The sequence below is a fragment of the Triturus cristatus genome, chromosome 10 (genome assembly GCF_964204655.1).
Source record: "Triturus cristatus chromosome 10, aTriCri1.1, whole genome shotgun sequence".
Lineage (NCBI taxonomy): Eukaryota > Metazoa > Chordata > Amphibia > Caudata > Salamandridae > Triturus > Triturus cristatus.
This window is the reverse complement of record NC_140593.1, coordinates 796103052-796118440: the sequence shown is the minus strand read 5'-3', so window position 1 is coordinate 796118440 and position 15389 is coordinate 796103052. Positions and strand designations below refer to the sequence as shown.

The window sequence follows — 15389 nt, the reverse complement described above, 5'->3', positions numbered from 1 at the left end:
CTGGGGTGACTCTGGAGCTGTCCTACAGCAAGGCCTGGTTTGGCCTTACCATAGAGCAGGCAATCTGTGTCCACGTGCGTGCAGAGGAGTGAAGTCTGGGCATCACAGGGAGTACCTCCAATTACAAGACACTTATGCCAATGCAGTCACTGGACATACTACCACTCACACAATATGGACATAATCGTTTTTGATGATTCAAAACCATGAGGAATATATAGGTGATCAAGAGAGTCTGTTCATATGTAACACAGTAGGTAGAAGTGATTGTCAGAGAGAGAGAGAGAGTGGAGAGTGGAAGCGGGGAGGGTGTAGGGAATTAGGAGCTGGGATGGGAAGGGGTGTAGGAAGAAGGCATTGTTAGAGAGAGAGAGACGGGAGAGAGGGTGGAGGGAGCCGGGGGGGGGGTGAAGAGAGGAAGATAGAGGGAGCCAGGTTTGTAGGAATAAATATTGCTAGAGACAGAGAAAGAAAAAGATTGGAGGGAGCATGGGGGCAGGTGGGTAAGGAGTAGCAACTGTTAGGGAGAAAGCAGGGGGATGTGGGGTTGTGGGGGGATGGGGTTTAGGGCGAAGGGGCTGCTAGAGAGGGACAGAATCTATTGGCACAGGTGAAGAGTGCTGAGCTACTATATAGATGGCCATATTTGTCATCTGCACCTCTTTAAGTAGAGGGCGGTGCATTGTTAGTGTTTGGAAACATATCTGCATTTTACTTCTTTCAACTTCGAGCTCCAATTTTCTAATGTTACTGAGTTGGGACCCAGAGGCCCGAGAGTCTATCCTCGCTTTTCATGGAATTTCTATTGAATGCAGTGACGTGTCGACCTTGCATGAGAGGAATGCTGCGTTGGTCCGGCAGTGTGCAGAGACCTAAGCCTCTCAGCTGTCTCGCTGGTGCTCGACGTAGGCACTTATAGGTTACTACTTTGGGCAGCATGGACATTAAGCCTACCCTCTGAATCAAGCATTGCAGCCTATGAGCTTCATGGTGACATTAGACCTTGAGAAGCAGCTTTTTATGATGACTACATGTAGCCTGAGGCTACACATCTCTGCAGCTGGTGCATTAACCCAACAAACATAACTGCTTGGGAGCCTACACCATCAGACTACACACAAGCTGAGCCTGCTTTGTACACAACGCTTATAAACATCTCTTTCTCACTGCTGCTAGGAGGGCCCTGGGGAGGAAGCATTTTGTATTAACAAGCCGACAAGACACTCTCATCATGCTCTTTGGAAAAATATGCAATTTAGCCAGAGAATGACTTGGTGAGAGCCGCAGGAAAGCCTTTTTATGTACACCAGAGACTTGTGGGTTTTAAAACATTCTGGAGCATTCAGAAGAATTGCGCGTGTTGAAAGGGAGCCTACCTCAACCATCCCAGCCTGGGTGTTCTTGTACAGCCTTTTTGTTCATCTTACCAGTTTGAAATGTCGTTAGCCGCCACTGCAAGTGTGGAGGCCCTTTGTGAATCCGCCCCATTGAGGGCATCATAACATTCAAATGTCTTTCCTCTCTGTTTCTTTCACATTTCTCTTTTTGTTTTTACTCCTTACATTTTTTTTCTTTCCCTTTCTTTTCTTTCCCTTTCCCTTTCTTTTCTTTCCCTTTCCTTCTTTTTCTTTCTTACTTTATTTATTTTCCGCTCTTTCTCTTTTCTTTTTTCCTTCCTTTTCACATTTCTTTATTTAGTTTTTTTCTCTCTTCTTTCTTACCTTCTTTGTGCCTTTCTTTCCCACCTCTTCTTTCCTTTGTTCCTTTCGTGATTTCTTACTTTTTTCTTTGTTTCTTTTCTGCTTTCCTTCTTTATTTTTTAGTCACTTATTCTTTCCAGTCCTTGTGTTGTAGGGTGGCATAGAGTGGAGTAGAGTGTTGAAGAGTGGAGAGACATAGAGTAGAGGAGAGTGTCGCAGAGTGGAGTAGCGTTTAATGGTGCTGAGCATCATAGAGTGGAGTGTTGTAGAGTCTAGTATCTTTGAGTGGAGTAAAGTGACCCAGAGTGAAGTGGTGTAAAGTACAGTGGTGGAGAGTAGAGTGCCATAGAGTGCATCGGTTTTAAGTAAAGTGATGTATAGTGCACTGAGGTAGAGTGAAGTGAGTTATAGCAGAGTGGCGTAGAGTGCAGTCGCTTTGAGTTGAGTGGTGAATATTAGAGTGCAGTGGTGTAGAGTGCAGTGGTGTAGAGCGCAGTGGCATAAAGCAGATTGCTTCCGAGTAGAGTGAAGTAGTGGCATAGAGTGGAGTGGTTCTGGGTAGGGTGTAGTGGTGCACGGTAGAGTGCATAGCTGTAGAGTAGAGTGGCGTAGAATAGAGCGGTGTAGAGAGCAGTGGCGTGAAGTGCAGGGTTATAGAATTGATTAGAGTGGCATGGAGTGAGGCAGAGTATAGTGGCGTAGAGTGCAGTAGAGTGGCGTGGAGTTGAGTGTTGCAGAGTAGAGTGCTGTGGTGTAGAGTGCTGTGGCATAGAGTGTAGTGATGTAGAGTAGAATGGTGCAGAGAGCAGTAGCATAGCGTACAGTGGTGCAGAGTAGAATCAAGTGACTAGAGTTCAGTGACAGAGTGCAATGGTGTAGAGTGGCATAACATACAGGGGTGTAGAGTGCAGGGGTGCAGAGTAGAGTGGCGTTGAGTTCAGTGGTGGAGAGTGCAGTTTTGCGGAGTAAAGTGTTGTAGAGTGCAGTGGAATAGAGTGCAGTGGTGTAGAGTAGAGTGACATAGAGCAGAGTGGTAAGGAGTAAAATACAGTGGCATAGAGTGCAGTGACATACAGTGCAATGGAATAGAGTGGCATAGCGTGCAGTGGTGGAGAACACTGTGGTGCACTGAATTCAGTGGCGGAGAGTGCAATCTTGCAGAGTAGAGTGTTGTAGAGGGCAGTAGCGCAGAATAGTGCAGAGTAGAATGGCGCAGAGAAGAGTGGTGCAGAGAGTAGTGGCATGGAGTACAGTGGTGCACAGTAGAATAGAGAGGTTTAGTATGCAGTGGCGTAGAGGGCAGTGGCATAGAGTGCTGCAGAGTAGAGTATAGTGGAATGCAGTTGTGCAGAGTACTTGGCATAGAATACAGTGGCGTAGAGTGTATTGGTTCTGAGTAAAATGGTGTTTAGTGCTTTAGCATAGAGTACAGTGGTTTAGAGTAGGGTGGCATAGAGAGCAGTGGCGTAGAGTAGAGTGCTGCAGAGTAGAATAGAGTACAGTGGTGTGAAGTTGAGCAGCATAGAGTGCAGTGGTGTAGAGTTCATGGCAGAGAGTGTAGTGTTGCAAGTTAGACTGTCGTAGAGTGCAGTGGTGTACAGTAGAGTGGTGCAGAGTGCACTGGCTTGGAATGCAGTGGCATAGAGTGGTGCAGAGTAGAATGGCATAGAGAGCAGTGGCATAGAGTATAGTGGTTCAGAGTAGAACACAGTGCCAAAGAGTGCAGTGACAAAGAGTACAATGGCATAGAGTGCAGTGGTACAAAACGTTGCAGAGTAGAGCATAGTGGCATAGAGTGCAGGGGTGCAGAGTAGATTAGCATAAAGTGCAGTGGCATAGAGTGCATTGGGTTTCAGAAAAGTAGTGTATAGTGCATTTGTGTAGAGTGCAGCGATGCAGAGTAGAGTGCAGTGGTGCAGAGTAGAGTGGAGTGGCGCACAGTAGAGTGGAGTGGCACTGAGTCGAGTGGCGTTGAGTGCAATAATGCTGAGTGCAGTGGAGTAGAGTAGATTGTTTCAGAGCAGAGTGGAGTGGTGCATGGTAGAGTACAGTGGGGTAGAGTAGAGTGATGTAGAGTGCAGAGGAGATTAGAGTGGCATGGAGTGGATTGACATCGAATGCACTGTGTAGAGTGGACTGGAGTGGTACAGAATAGAGTGCATGGGGGTTGAGTGCAGGGGCATAGAGTGCAGTATTGCAGAGTAGAGTGGCATAGAGTGGAGTGACACATAATGGAGTGGTGTAGAGTGCACTGGCAAATAGTACAGTGGTGCATAGTACATTAGTGTCAGGTAGAGTGCATTGGCATAGAGTATAGTAGCAAGGCGTAGAATGAAGTGCCGTAGAGTGGAGTGGTGCAGAGTAGAGTGCAGTGACAGTGTGGAGTGGCATGAAGTGGAGTGGCTTAGTGTGAAGTGGTGTAGAGTAGACTATAGGGGTGAAGAGTGGACTATGCATTGTGTGGTAGGACACTGGCATTACCGACAACACATCTTGAAATGACCATTACATCTGCACGGACATAGTTTTACTGATATAAATATGCAGCGCAAAAATTTTAATGTGTGGAAATATCATATTCTACATTTTAACATTGCCAAAAAATGTGCTCCATATGTGCTTTTCTAATTCTGATATATTCTGAAATATCTGCACAGCTCATTTCCAGACCTTTAAATTTAGTAGTGAGCTAGAAAGAAACTAACATTGTGCAGCTGTCCTCACGAACTCCCCCAGTAACCTGCACGATTGCACAGATAAATCCTCTCATTTTGAAATCAGAGAAAGAAAAGTAAACACCAACTCCATGGAAGACAGAGCCTGACATTTGACCTCTGTCTTTGAATGCACAGCAAATGTGGCAAGATAAGAACAAGATTTAAAGGCCTGTTTGCAGAAATACCTTACTGTTGGAAGAATACAGTAAATAGGGTTTGGGCAAGGGAAGGGACAAATTCAAGATGGACAGCATACAAAAAATAAAGCCAGCAATTTGGAAGCAAGCAAATGTGAATTACAAACCACAAAGCCAATGGTAAGCAATGAGCGGAATGCATTCCCAGGGAAGCTTTCCCAATGTCCCCAAGATGTAGATAAAGGACCAGACAGTTGCATTGTCTGTGAAGCTTCGACCCAAAAATGGATCACCTCCTCAAGCTATCCTGATTCCAGCTCTTACAAGACGAGGTTTAAGCACTCCCTGTGCAACACTGGACCGTATAAACTTAAAACATCCAGAAACATTTTAAGGCATGGGCAAAGTGGGCCCTTTCCAGGGGGGCCGTGATACAGCCAGCTCTGTTCTGCAGAGTCTTGCCCTGATGATTGTGATTAATTCTTAAACAGATAGTTTTAAAAACCCTTTTCCTTAAATCTATTTTTAATGTGGGTGATTTGAGAGAGTCTATTACAGACATTTGGCAGAGAAATGTTGTGTTTATGTTTAATGCAACATCCATTAAAAAAAGTTTATTTTAGATCAAAACAGGACCTCTCATATGAGAAATGGGAGGGTGTTGCTGAAATTATTTGCAGTAATATTAGTGAGCTGCTGCTGTGTTACAATATTGGCACTATCCCTGAATATTAAATGTAAACACATTTAGGAACTGGACGAGTGCACCTGTGCACTGTCAGTGACTTGCAGGGGCAGATTGAGGTGAAAAATTGGCCCAAGCCCTCAAAAAAGAGCAGCCTACATTTTCAGATAGCAACCTTTCATGAATCGTTGTGTGGTTATCATCAGGAGCTCATTTTGTGGCGAAATGTGTGATAAATTATGCTTTTTAAAGTTTCAAAAGCCAGTAGCATCATCCAAGACTGGAAACACCATTAATCCATCACAAATCACCCATCTGCCTTCTGACGCATACCTTCAGATCCATAAAGCTCTCACCATCAGGTCCCTGAACGCATTGCTCTCTCTTAGATCTCTAAGCCTTTGCACAACCTGGGATTTCTGAATCCCCTGTCAGGAGCTAAAACTCCTGGTCATCCTTAGGGCGTCTTAGTCACCAACATGGCCCCAGAGGTACATACTCATCCTCAAGTCTTCTGCTTACCTCAAGGACTCACGGGTTCTGTGCATTCTAAGGACTAGAGGCTCTTACTCCATATCAGTGGGTGCATAAACCACCCACTTTCCAATAGGACCCCTAAGCTCATTTCCACTCTTTGGTCCACTGAGCAACTGCTGAGGCCTTAGAGGCTGCAGCTCACTATCTGGTGCTTTTGGATTCCAGATTTCCGAGTAATTCCCTTGCTGCTTTGCATATAATCAGCACCAGGTCTTTTAAATGCCTGCTTACTCTCAGTGGTCATTGGGAGTGAATATTTGCCTCAGGGGTATTGCTTCATTTAGGCCCCTGAGTCTGCAGCTTACGTTCAGCTTCCTGAGGTTCATGCTCACTCTCAGGTCCACAAAGCCTTGCTTGCTCTCAGGATGGCAAGGCTCCTGATTGTACCATGACTCCTGCACACCATCCGCTACCCAATTCTCCTCACTGTCATTTACTTGTGGCTCATTGCCCTACTCAGGGGCGCAGAAGCTCCTTCTCAGGGACATTGTTCATTGAAGCACCGACTAACCTTAGGCCCCTGAGGTTCCTTCAGACTATTAAAACTCCTTCTCGATTTCACATCCAAGCCTTCTTGCTTACCCTCTGAACACTGACATTAGTGATCACTCAGAGGCCCCCCGAATCTTCTGCCAATCCTTAGGTGGTCGGAAAACTCTTTGCTAAACCTCAGGCATTAATGGTTGTACATATCTAAGGCTTTCATCAATCTCCCTTTTGGTTGTCACACGGTGGCCTCTCAGCATGTGATATGTTGGGGTTGTAAGACAGCTTGGTACTTGATGACTTCTGTGTTGTAAGAAGGAACTTGATCTGAATCTGCTTGACATGCTACAGGAAATAACTCCAATTGGAGCCTTTCATTTCATTTTCTATATATGATCTCTACCCTTGCTCTCCTTTGCTGACCCACACATGCAAACAGTCTTTCTTTTCTTTTTCTCACACTCATATCTCTCTACCATTTCTTTACTTCCTAATTTCACCGCCACTCTCTCGTTCTCACCCAGTGCATCTATTGGATTTTCTGTTTCTCTATCTTTCTCCAGCTTAATACCAATGTTTCATTCTTTGTCTCCCTTCCTCAGCCTCGCTCTCATTTCCCTCTATCCATTTTAATCTCTCCTTTTTATAATTCTCCCTCCCATTCTTCCGCTCTCTCACATTTTCCATCTTTTTCCTTGTCTCTCTCCCCCTTCTTCTCTTTTATTTCACTCACCCGATCGATCTCCTTCCCTCTTGAACTTTATTCCTCTGTCTCTAAATCTAGCCTCTCTCTCACTCCTCGGCCATATACGCTTTCTTTCATTCTTTTTCTAACTCCAGCGTCTTTATTCCCCACTCTCTCAATTTCTGTGTCCATTTTGAGTTTTACTTCAGCTCTATTTTCTGTCTTGCAAATTCTCCCTCTCTTCTGCTGCGCTCTTCTATGTCAGTCACTATCATTTCATCCATCCCTTGAACTCCAATGTGTCCTGTACTACACCTAATTTTATATTCTGTTGTGTTCTATTTATTGGCTTACTTTTTCAGTAGCTACCTGCTTTAGCAAATATCAACATTTGCAGAACACCACAAGTCTCCAGAGAAAGTTAATTGATTTTGGCCCTTGCGAGTACTTAGAGTTCTGCAGTCATCCAAAGGTGATTCCGGGAGGTGGAGGGACCTTGTGTTAGCTCTTTAGGTGGATAGATCCAGAGCCTGATTTAGAGTTGGGTGGTAATGGAAAAACCACCTATTTCTGGAGGAAGTGTTAAAACCAGAGGAGGTTCGACTGGTGTTTCCCTTACCATACTATCAGTTGTTTTTGTAGGAAACGCTATTGGTGGGTTCCACTGTAGATTCAGCACTTCCAACTTCTAAATCAAGCCATAGACTCCTGAAGCGCCAGAGAACTAAGGAGTGTGTATTAGGCACTAATCCACCTGCTCCGTATTCTCACCGGTAAGGAAACTTTGTACATCCTCTTCTCCATTAATGCTTTGCTTCATCATTCACTGTTCACTCTTTTTCTACCTTTGCCATCTCCTTTCTTTCCACTTGTGTTTCCCCTCTTCACTCTCTCTATACCAGTCTATCATTCAACCCTTCTTTCCACCCAATCTTTCCTCTCTCTCCCTCAATTTATCTCTCTGCCCCTCTCCCTGTCTCTCGTTTCCTTTTGTCTCTGTCTCCTTTTTTCTCTCTCTTCTTCCCTTTCACTCCAGGATTGAGGGTGAATGATTTTTTCTTTTTTTTACGGCAATACTGCTGAAATAAATGTGTTTTCTTTGTATCCCTTTCGATTCAGACTTTTTTTAATTGCAAATTCATTTTAAACTTTTGTGGTTCTTGGTTCTGTTGTGCATACAGTTCTATTGATATCCCCTTCCCCCACTCTCCCCTTGAGCACAGCAGGTTCGTGTACGAAGACAGACGCAACAGAACAGTGTGCTAGTAAGCGCTATACAGAGCAAAGTGAGTTATTATCAATATAGCAAACTCTGCCCGGATTCATTCACGTTACATGCATGACATGTTGACCGATTCAACCCGGGAGGAGAGACGACGGATCAGTCCGCTTCACTGCGGGAGTCACTGCGGACATAGCAGGTGCAGTTATTTTTAACTCCTTAGATTTCCGTTCTCGCTCTGTGGTTTTTTTTGTTTGTCAGTCCATGGGCTGGTGTATATTCGTTTATAAATACATTTACCACAGCCGACAAAATGTCCGTTTCCGAAAGGAATTTCCAACAAATCCCACTGTGAGGAAGACAACATGCTCACGCGGCGCCCATATACCTGAAACGGCACCTTCCCGTTAGACCCCAGTTGCATGCGCGGGCTGCCCGGGTAACAGGTGATATGTCGTCTTAATTAAAGTTTTTGAACTTACCAGGGCTTCTTTTTCAGATTTCCGACGAGGCGGTCTGTTCTCAGCTCCAGAACACACGGCCGCTCCTGCCCTCTCCTTTCTCCAGTCTGACAAATTATTTGAGAGAGCAGAGAGCTGGGAGGGGCACTTATTACAGGAAGCCGCTGACTTCTGACTTCAGCTAGCTATGCCATCACCATACCTGCCAACTCACCTCGTGCCACCATATCGGCTTCCATCACACGGGGTCCCCGTGAGTATCACACGGGGTCCCAGTGAGTATCACACGGTGGCAGGGAAAATCAGCTGAAAACCACTGTAAGCAGTTTTTTTCATCTCGTTTTCGGAGGCTTTGAACTGCCGACTTTCATTACGGGGTGTGAAAAACACCCCAGGACTTGGCCCCAGACTCTGCAAGCGTTTTTGGGAAGGAGGAGGCTTGGGGGGCTGGGGTTCAAAAGTACCTGGTAGGTACATCTCAGCATGAGGTCACGCCCCTTCAAGGCCCCACCCGCTTTTCAAATGGTGAGATTGTTCTTCTAGTTGGCAAGTACGCATCAGGGATATACACCGACCGGGTCGGTGACCAGGCCAACTCTGAGCAGGGAAAAAAGGATAGTGGAGATCAGGGGCACAACTAGACCCGAACTTTGTAGGGGGGGGGGGGGTCTAACACTCCCAGCTAGTGCTGGCCCTAGCACTAGTCGCACACGGTGCAACAGTCTTTTTTGGTGCTCTTTCCCACATTTCCTCCTTCTCCATGAATTCTCTCACTACTACTCACCAACAATGCACCTCATCTCTCTATAGCACATTTCTGACAAACATTTTTTTATATAGCGCTACTCATAGTTTACTCACACTCAGTTCTGTGATGTGCATGATACACGTTCTTTGTGGCAGACACATTAACCCTCTGCGCTGTGTGGTGGCAGGTGTGCCCATGTGAGTGCACAGTGAGTGATACGACAGTGTGTGAGGAGGGTAAGAGGAGTCACTGCAGGGTGAGTGTGGTGACCAGGTGCGCAACGTCCATTGAGCTGAAAGGACTTCAGCCCCCCCCGTCGTGTGTCAGTGCGGGCTGCTGCAGCTCGAGCTGCTGTGGGCTCGGCTGGGCAGTGTCTGGAGTCTTATCTCTGGCATGCCCGAGTTTTTCACAGGTCTTTAAAGACCATTTGCATATTTACATACATTTGGAAACTGATTAACAAGGCTTAGATTTTTTTTTCCTCTGGTCCAGTACCCCCTGGGCCCCCACTCGGCCTATTCCTAACATTTGCATTTTACTTTTACTGCCGTAGTGTGAGAATGCTTTTCATGAAAAGGAATATAAGGTAGGGTTACAGGGTGTTATGAATATGTAGAAAGAAAACTATCAAAAAGACTGGAGTCAATTGGTTCATGGTGGTTGGTTCACAATTTCTTTTTTATTTTAGACCAAACCCTGATATGTCAATGAAAACAGTGGGGTTGCAATATTTATCCCACAACTCAGAATTCTGATCTGGTCTTGCTTGCAGCACAGGGATTGGACCGTCACGGCTAATCATAATACGGGCCCACGATAACTGATAGCCACAAGTTTGCCGCAAAATGACTGAAGCAACCAGCCAAACCTCAAGCACCACATTCAGTGATTTATCCACTGTATCAATAGACACTCCACCATCTATGTCCAAGGAATTGAGAAGCTTCCTGCATCAATGCTTTGAAGCACTTCAAGCCTCATCAGGGGGATGAGGTACTATACAAATGTGGCAATACAATACAGGACGATTGTGAGAAAATGGTGCCCAATGGTACATTTAACCAGGAGCGGCTTTAGCGCTGGTGGCGCCTAATGTGACAATCTGTTTTTGGCGCCAAAATGACCTCGTTCCCCACGGACAATCTCATTATCATCATCCGACTGTGTCCCTCATCTCTCCACTGCCCCTCTCTCACAAGTATTTCATTTGCTATATAGTGCTACTTAAACCAGTGAAGGGTGTCAGAGCACTTTACATCACACACGCATTATACAGAAACAGTGAATCATACATGTGTTAATCAGTCTATAGGAAATGTTACATAAAACAATGAGGATTACAAAGTACAGGAATAACATGTCATCCATACTAGGAGGCAGTATATTTTAAACATACCACAGTGGGTGGGTTGGATTTACTAATAAGAATGCATTTCTACCCAATGAAATCCTTTTAGCAACATTAGGATAGTGAAAGAATGGGCGAAAAAGACATTTTAAACCTATACCATGCAGTTTGCACGCAACTCTTTGAAAACAGTTCATAGGTCACTATGCTATATCAGGATTTTAACTTATGACCTGCAAGTAACATTTCTGGGAGAAAAGCAAAAACCCACTGAGCTATGCACATAAGATACAGTTCTTTGATCTGCATGGTACACGTTTTTTGCAGCAAGCATATTTACCCTCTGATGAGTAAAACTGCCACTAGACAAAACTCTGATCTCTCTCCAGCAGGAATATTATTCACCAGAGTTATCTTGATATTTTTTTCCGTGAAAAGTGTTGGGCACATAAGAAACTCTGCAGCAGGTACTTTTAAGAGCCATGATTTATTTCTAACACAGCTGCCCTGAGCTCAGTACCAGGCGCAGCTGCACCGGTCGCACCACCCTAAAGCGAGCCCTGCATTGAACACACATTTCCATTGAAATTTCCAAAAATGCAATGTATTTAATTAAAAACTGCTGATACACTGCAATACTAAATGCATAGCTGACAAATGGTTTCCTGTCATGTGTGATAATTTCTACCAGTCCTGTTTCTTTAGACAAAAGCTATTGCATGCTAGCATTGTTTGTTTGTTCAGGTTATTCAGCCATCTACAAAAGACAGAAAAGAAAGATACAAGGAGAATTTTTATATTAACACACTATTGGAAAGTGGCCCCGTGGCATCAAACTTTGAGCACAACTTAGAGTTTCAAAGAGCTGTGGTACTGCTTGAAAAAAGACTTATGGCTTGCCTCATACGGCCCCCACAAGTTGATGAGGGTGTTCAGAGGGACAAATCCTGATCTTCTTCAGACAAAAAGAGCTGCCTTCGGGGTGATTTCATCTTCTTTTAGATGTAAAAGTGAGAACAAGTCCAGGAATGCAAAGTGCTGCTGGCTACAGGGGCTGAACGTGTGGAAGGTGTCATACATGAAACACAGCCTCTTGTCAACTATGCTATGTCAAAAAGCCTGGTTCTTCCCAGGGTTGGTTATTTTCCACATTCTGAAAGAGAACCGGGCCGTGCTACATTTGTAAAGTAATATGTTCCAAGGCCCTTGTCAGGAGGCCACTGTCTCTTTCACCATCCGCTGCCCATGTCAGCGCTGCCAATGCCAGTACCAAACCAACTACTAACCATCACATTTATACAAGTGCGACAATACAGACTATTCCGGGCCCCAAAGCAATGGCCTGGGCAGCAGGTATCACACATTGTTAAAGTATATTGGATTAACAAACAACTGTGCTTGTCTCTAAATTAGATAACCAGCACCACCATGTGATGTACTGTCATAAGTGCAGGTGTTGACAATTAAGTGGCGGTGCCAAGCACCGGAAACCAGGAGCTCAAATTAAGCACCAGAACCAGGCCAAATGATGAAGTTCTCACAGTGAGGTAAGCAAAATGATGGCGTGCCTCTGGAGGATGGAGCGATGGGCCCCTAAAGCTCCGCTGTCTCACAGGCAGCCATAGGGTAGAGACTGGACACAAGAGGGACTAAAATACTGTGCTTTGAAAGTCATTCCATCAGGGCTCTCATGTAACATTTTTATTTTTTAACAACAGATTTCATTGATTTTCTGTAGTACCAAGTGGGCAGAACCCGATAAGCATCATACATGTACATGACTGATTGTAAAGACTGTAGGTACTGGAAAGTTTCTCCCCAGGAGGTCTGCGGAACATTAGGCCGAACAACCCTCCCCCCCAACAATGCACCATACATCCCATGAGAAGCAAGATGCATATATACAACAAAGGAGTGTCTATCACATCCGTGACGAGCGATAGCATTAAACTGGTGAGTCATTTACTACCAGCCGTTCAAGAGGGTTCTGGTTAGCCGGCTGCGTAAGTCGATATCCTGATATTTAGGTCACCTGGCCCAGATCCTTCCGTGCTTCTGTGGACAGCCCCTTGCCTGAAACACCGCTATTTCGGCCCACATACATTTATCTAAAGGCTTTTTCCATGTCGCAACACCGGGGGGTGAGGGAGCCTTCCAGTGTTGTGCAATATCCCACTTGGCTAGTGTAAGGCCCAAGAATAGGAGGTGTCTCTTGTATCTGTCTCCCAGATGTCCTCTGTGCTGTGCAGGAGTGTCAGCCTAGGGTCTGCTGGGATGTCCCACGCCAGTACCTGCGCCAAGCACGACAACCCGCCCGACCAGAAGTTTTGCAGTGCCCCGCAGCTCCAAACGGTATGGAGGAACGACCCTTCATTTGAGTTACAGCGGAGGCACAAGGGGGACTGAATGGCCCCCATCTTCCAGAGACGGAGGCGAGTGTAATATATTCTGTGGAGGTACTTAAATTGGATCAGCCGGTATGTAGTGGAAACAGCAGAGTACCTGGGGCTAGCCAATGCCTCGGTCCAATCGTCATCTGGCAGGGCCGGTAGGTCCGCCTCCCACACTACCCGGGTCCGATATTTGTTTTTTTTGGAGTGTGTAGTGAGGGTTTGATAAATTTGATGAATTTAAAACAATCTACCATCCAATGGGTGAAATTCAGGTAACGACTTGAGGTGTCGTATCAGGGAAAACAGAGCATGGCAGAGCTGTAGATACCTGTGGAACTGGGATTTTTGTAGGTCAAACTGCTCCTGCAGCCTCTGGAAGGGCTTAAGCGTGGGCCCCTGCATTTTATCTCCAAGTGGAGATATCACTATATCGTCCCATCAGCGGAACCCCACCAGGGTCGAAACTGGTCGAAGGTGTGTTCCCTGCCAGAGGGGGGGTTGCGCTAGTCAACCTGCCCCACCAACCCATAGACCTGGTCACTCGTCTCCATATCTGAATCACCGTCCGGAAGGCCGGGGGGAGCACCTCCAAGAATGAATTACTGTTTAGAAGATGAAGTAGCAGGGTATCTGCCATGAAGAGCCTTTCCACTACATAGGCAGGGTCTCCCTGAAAGTTATACCTCCATTCATTGATCACCAAGAGCTGCGATGTCCAGTAATACACCCTGACGCCGCCCGCCGCAATCCCGCCGCAATATGTGGACTGAATACATGTTGCAAGTGCCACCTGGACCGCCCCTTCCCCCATAGGAACCTGTTCAGGAGCGCATTCATTTGGAGAAACCACGACGGGGAATAGGATATGGATAGTTCTGCAGCCTATAGAGCAAGTGCGGCAGGCACACCATTTTAGAAATGGCGGACCGGCCATATAGTGAAAAAGGGAGGTGGGACCACACTGTTGTTTCGTCGCGCACTGCTGGGAGCAGGGGAGCTATATTGCGCGATCACGCTACATTGGGACATTTAGTGATATACACTCCTAGGTACTTGAAACCCTCCTCTGCAACGATCAGCTGTGAAGCCCAAGCCTGACTGCTCTACTCGCAGCATATGGGGAGCAAGATGGATTTGGACGGATTGGCGCATAGCCCAGATGTCTCCCCAATTACCTGCAGAATCTGGAGCACCCGCGGCCCAGTGATCCAAGGATCTGAAATGAAGAATAAAGCGTCATCAGCATACAGCGCGAACCTATCCGAGCACTCCGTCGACTAGTCCAACCCTCGAAAGACCGCATCGAGGCGCACCCACGCTGCCAAAGGCTCGATAGCTAAGGCGAATAAAAGCGGGGAAAGGGGGCACCCCTGTCTTGTTCCCCTTCGAATGGGGAAGGGGGCAGAGTAATAACCAGCCACGCAGACCGTGGCAGTATGGTTTGTATATAGCAGTTTCACTTAGGCTCAAAACGGGGCCCTAGGTTAACAGCCTCTAGGAGTTTAAAAAGGTAGGTCCAGCTCAGCGAGTCAAACGCCTTGTCAATGTCTGCCAGCAGGACAGCCACGGGCCATCCCAGACGGTGGGCCTCTGCTACAGAGTTATGGGCGTGTCTAATGTTGTGCCTGGTAGAGCGTTGTGGCATAAAACCAGATTAATCTGGATGCACCGGATACACGTGCGGAGGCGGTCGGCCAGGAACTTCCCAGCAATTTAGGCTCGACGTTCAGCAGGGATATAGGGCGATACGAACCCGTATCTTCTGGAGGGCTGCCCGGCTTGAGGAAGACGACTATCTCGGCGTGTCGCCAGTCTGTTGACAGAATACCCTGCTCTGAGGCCGTATGTAGTGCCTTAAGTCGATGAGGGCCGAGGGTCCTCATATGTGGGTGCATAAAATCACACGGGAACCCATTTGGGCCAGGCGCACGTCCTGGTTGTGTAGTGGATAGGGCTGCCTGCAGCTCGTCCAGGGAGATGAGCTTATTTAAGGCATCATGCTGCTCGTCCGAGAGGCGTCTAGGGGAGATGTCTGAGAAAAAAACATCTATGAGAGGTTCGGATATTACCTAGCGGTCGTCGTACAGTGCAGCATAGAAGTTGGCAAATGCCTGAACCACCACCTCAGGGTAGGTACATATGTCACCATCAGGGGACATCAAGAGAGGAACTTGCATCGGGGAGGCTCTAGCCTGGCACAGCCTATGGAGCATCTGTCTAAATTTGTCACCCCATTGATAAATCCTATATTGGATCGCCAGCCAGGCCTC

The 15389-nt window shown here is 46.4% G+C and overlaps 1 protein-coding gene across 2 annotated transcripts in view; it reads right to left on the bottom strand.

The window, feature by feature from the left end:
- LOC146790011 (LITAF domain-containing protein-like) overlaps window positions 1–9121 on the bottom strand; it is a 305563-nt gene extending 296442 nt beyond the window's left edge. Inside the window, exon 1 of one of the 2 annotated variants that reach the window (XM_085628328.1) lies at window positions 8845–9121. The gene's annotated coding sequence lies outside the window, so the exon portion shown is untranslated. Of the gene's footprint in view, window positions 1–8651 lie in introns of both variants that reach the window. The other variant, XM_085628327.1, reaches the window with a different exon arrangement.
- Between the last annotated feature and the right edge of the window lie 6268 nt (window positions 9122–15389).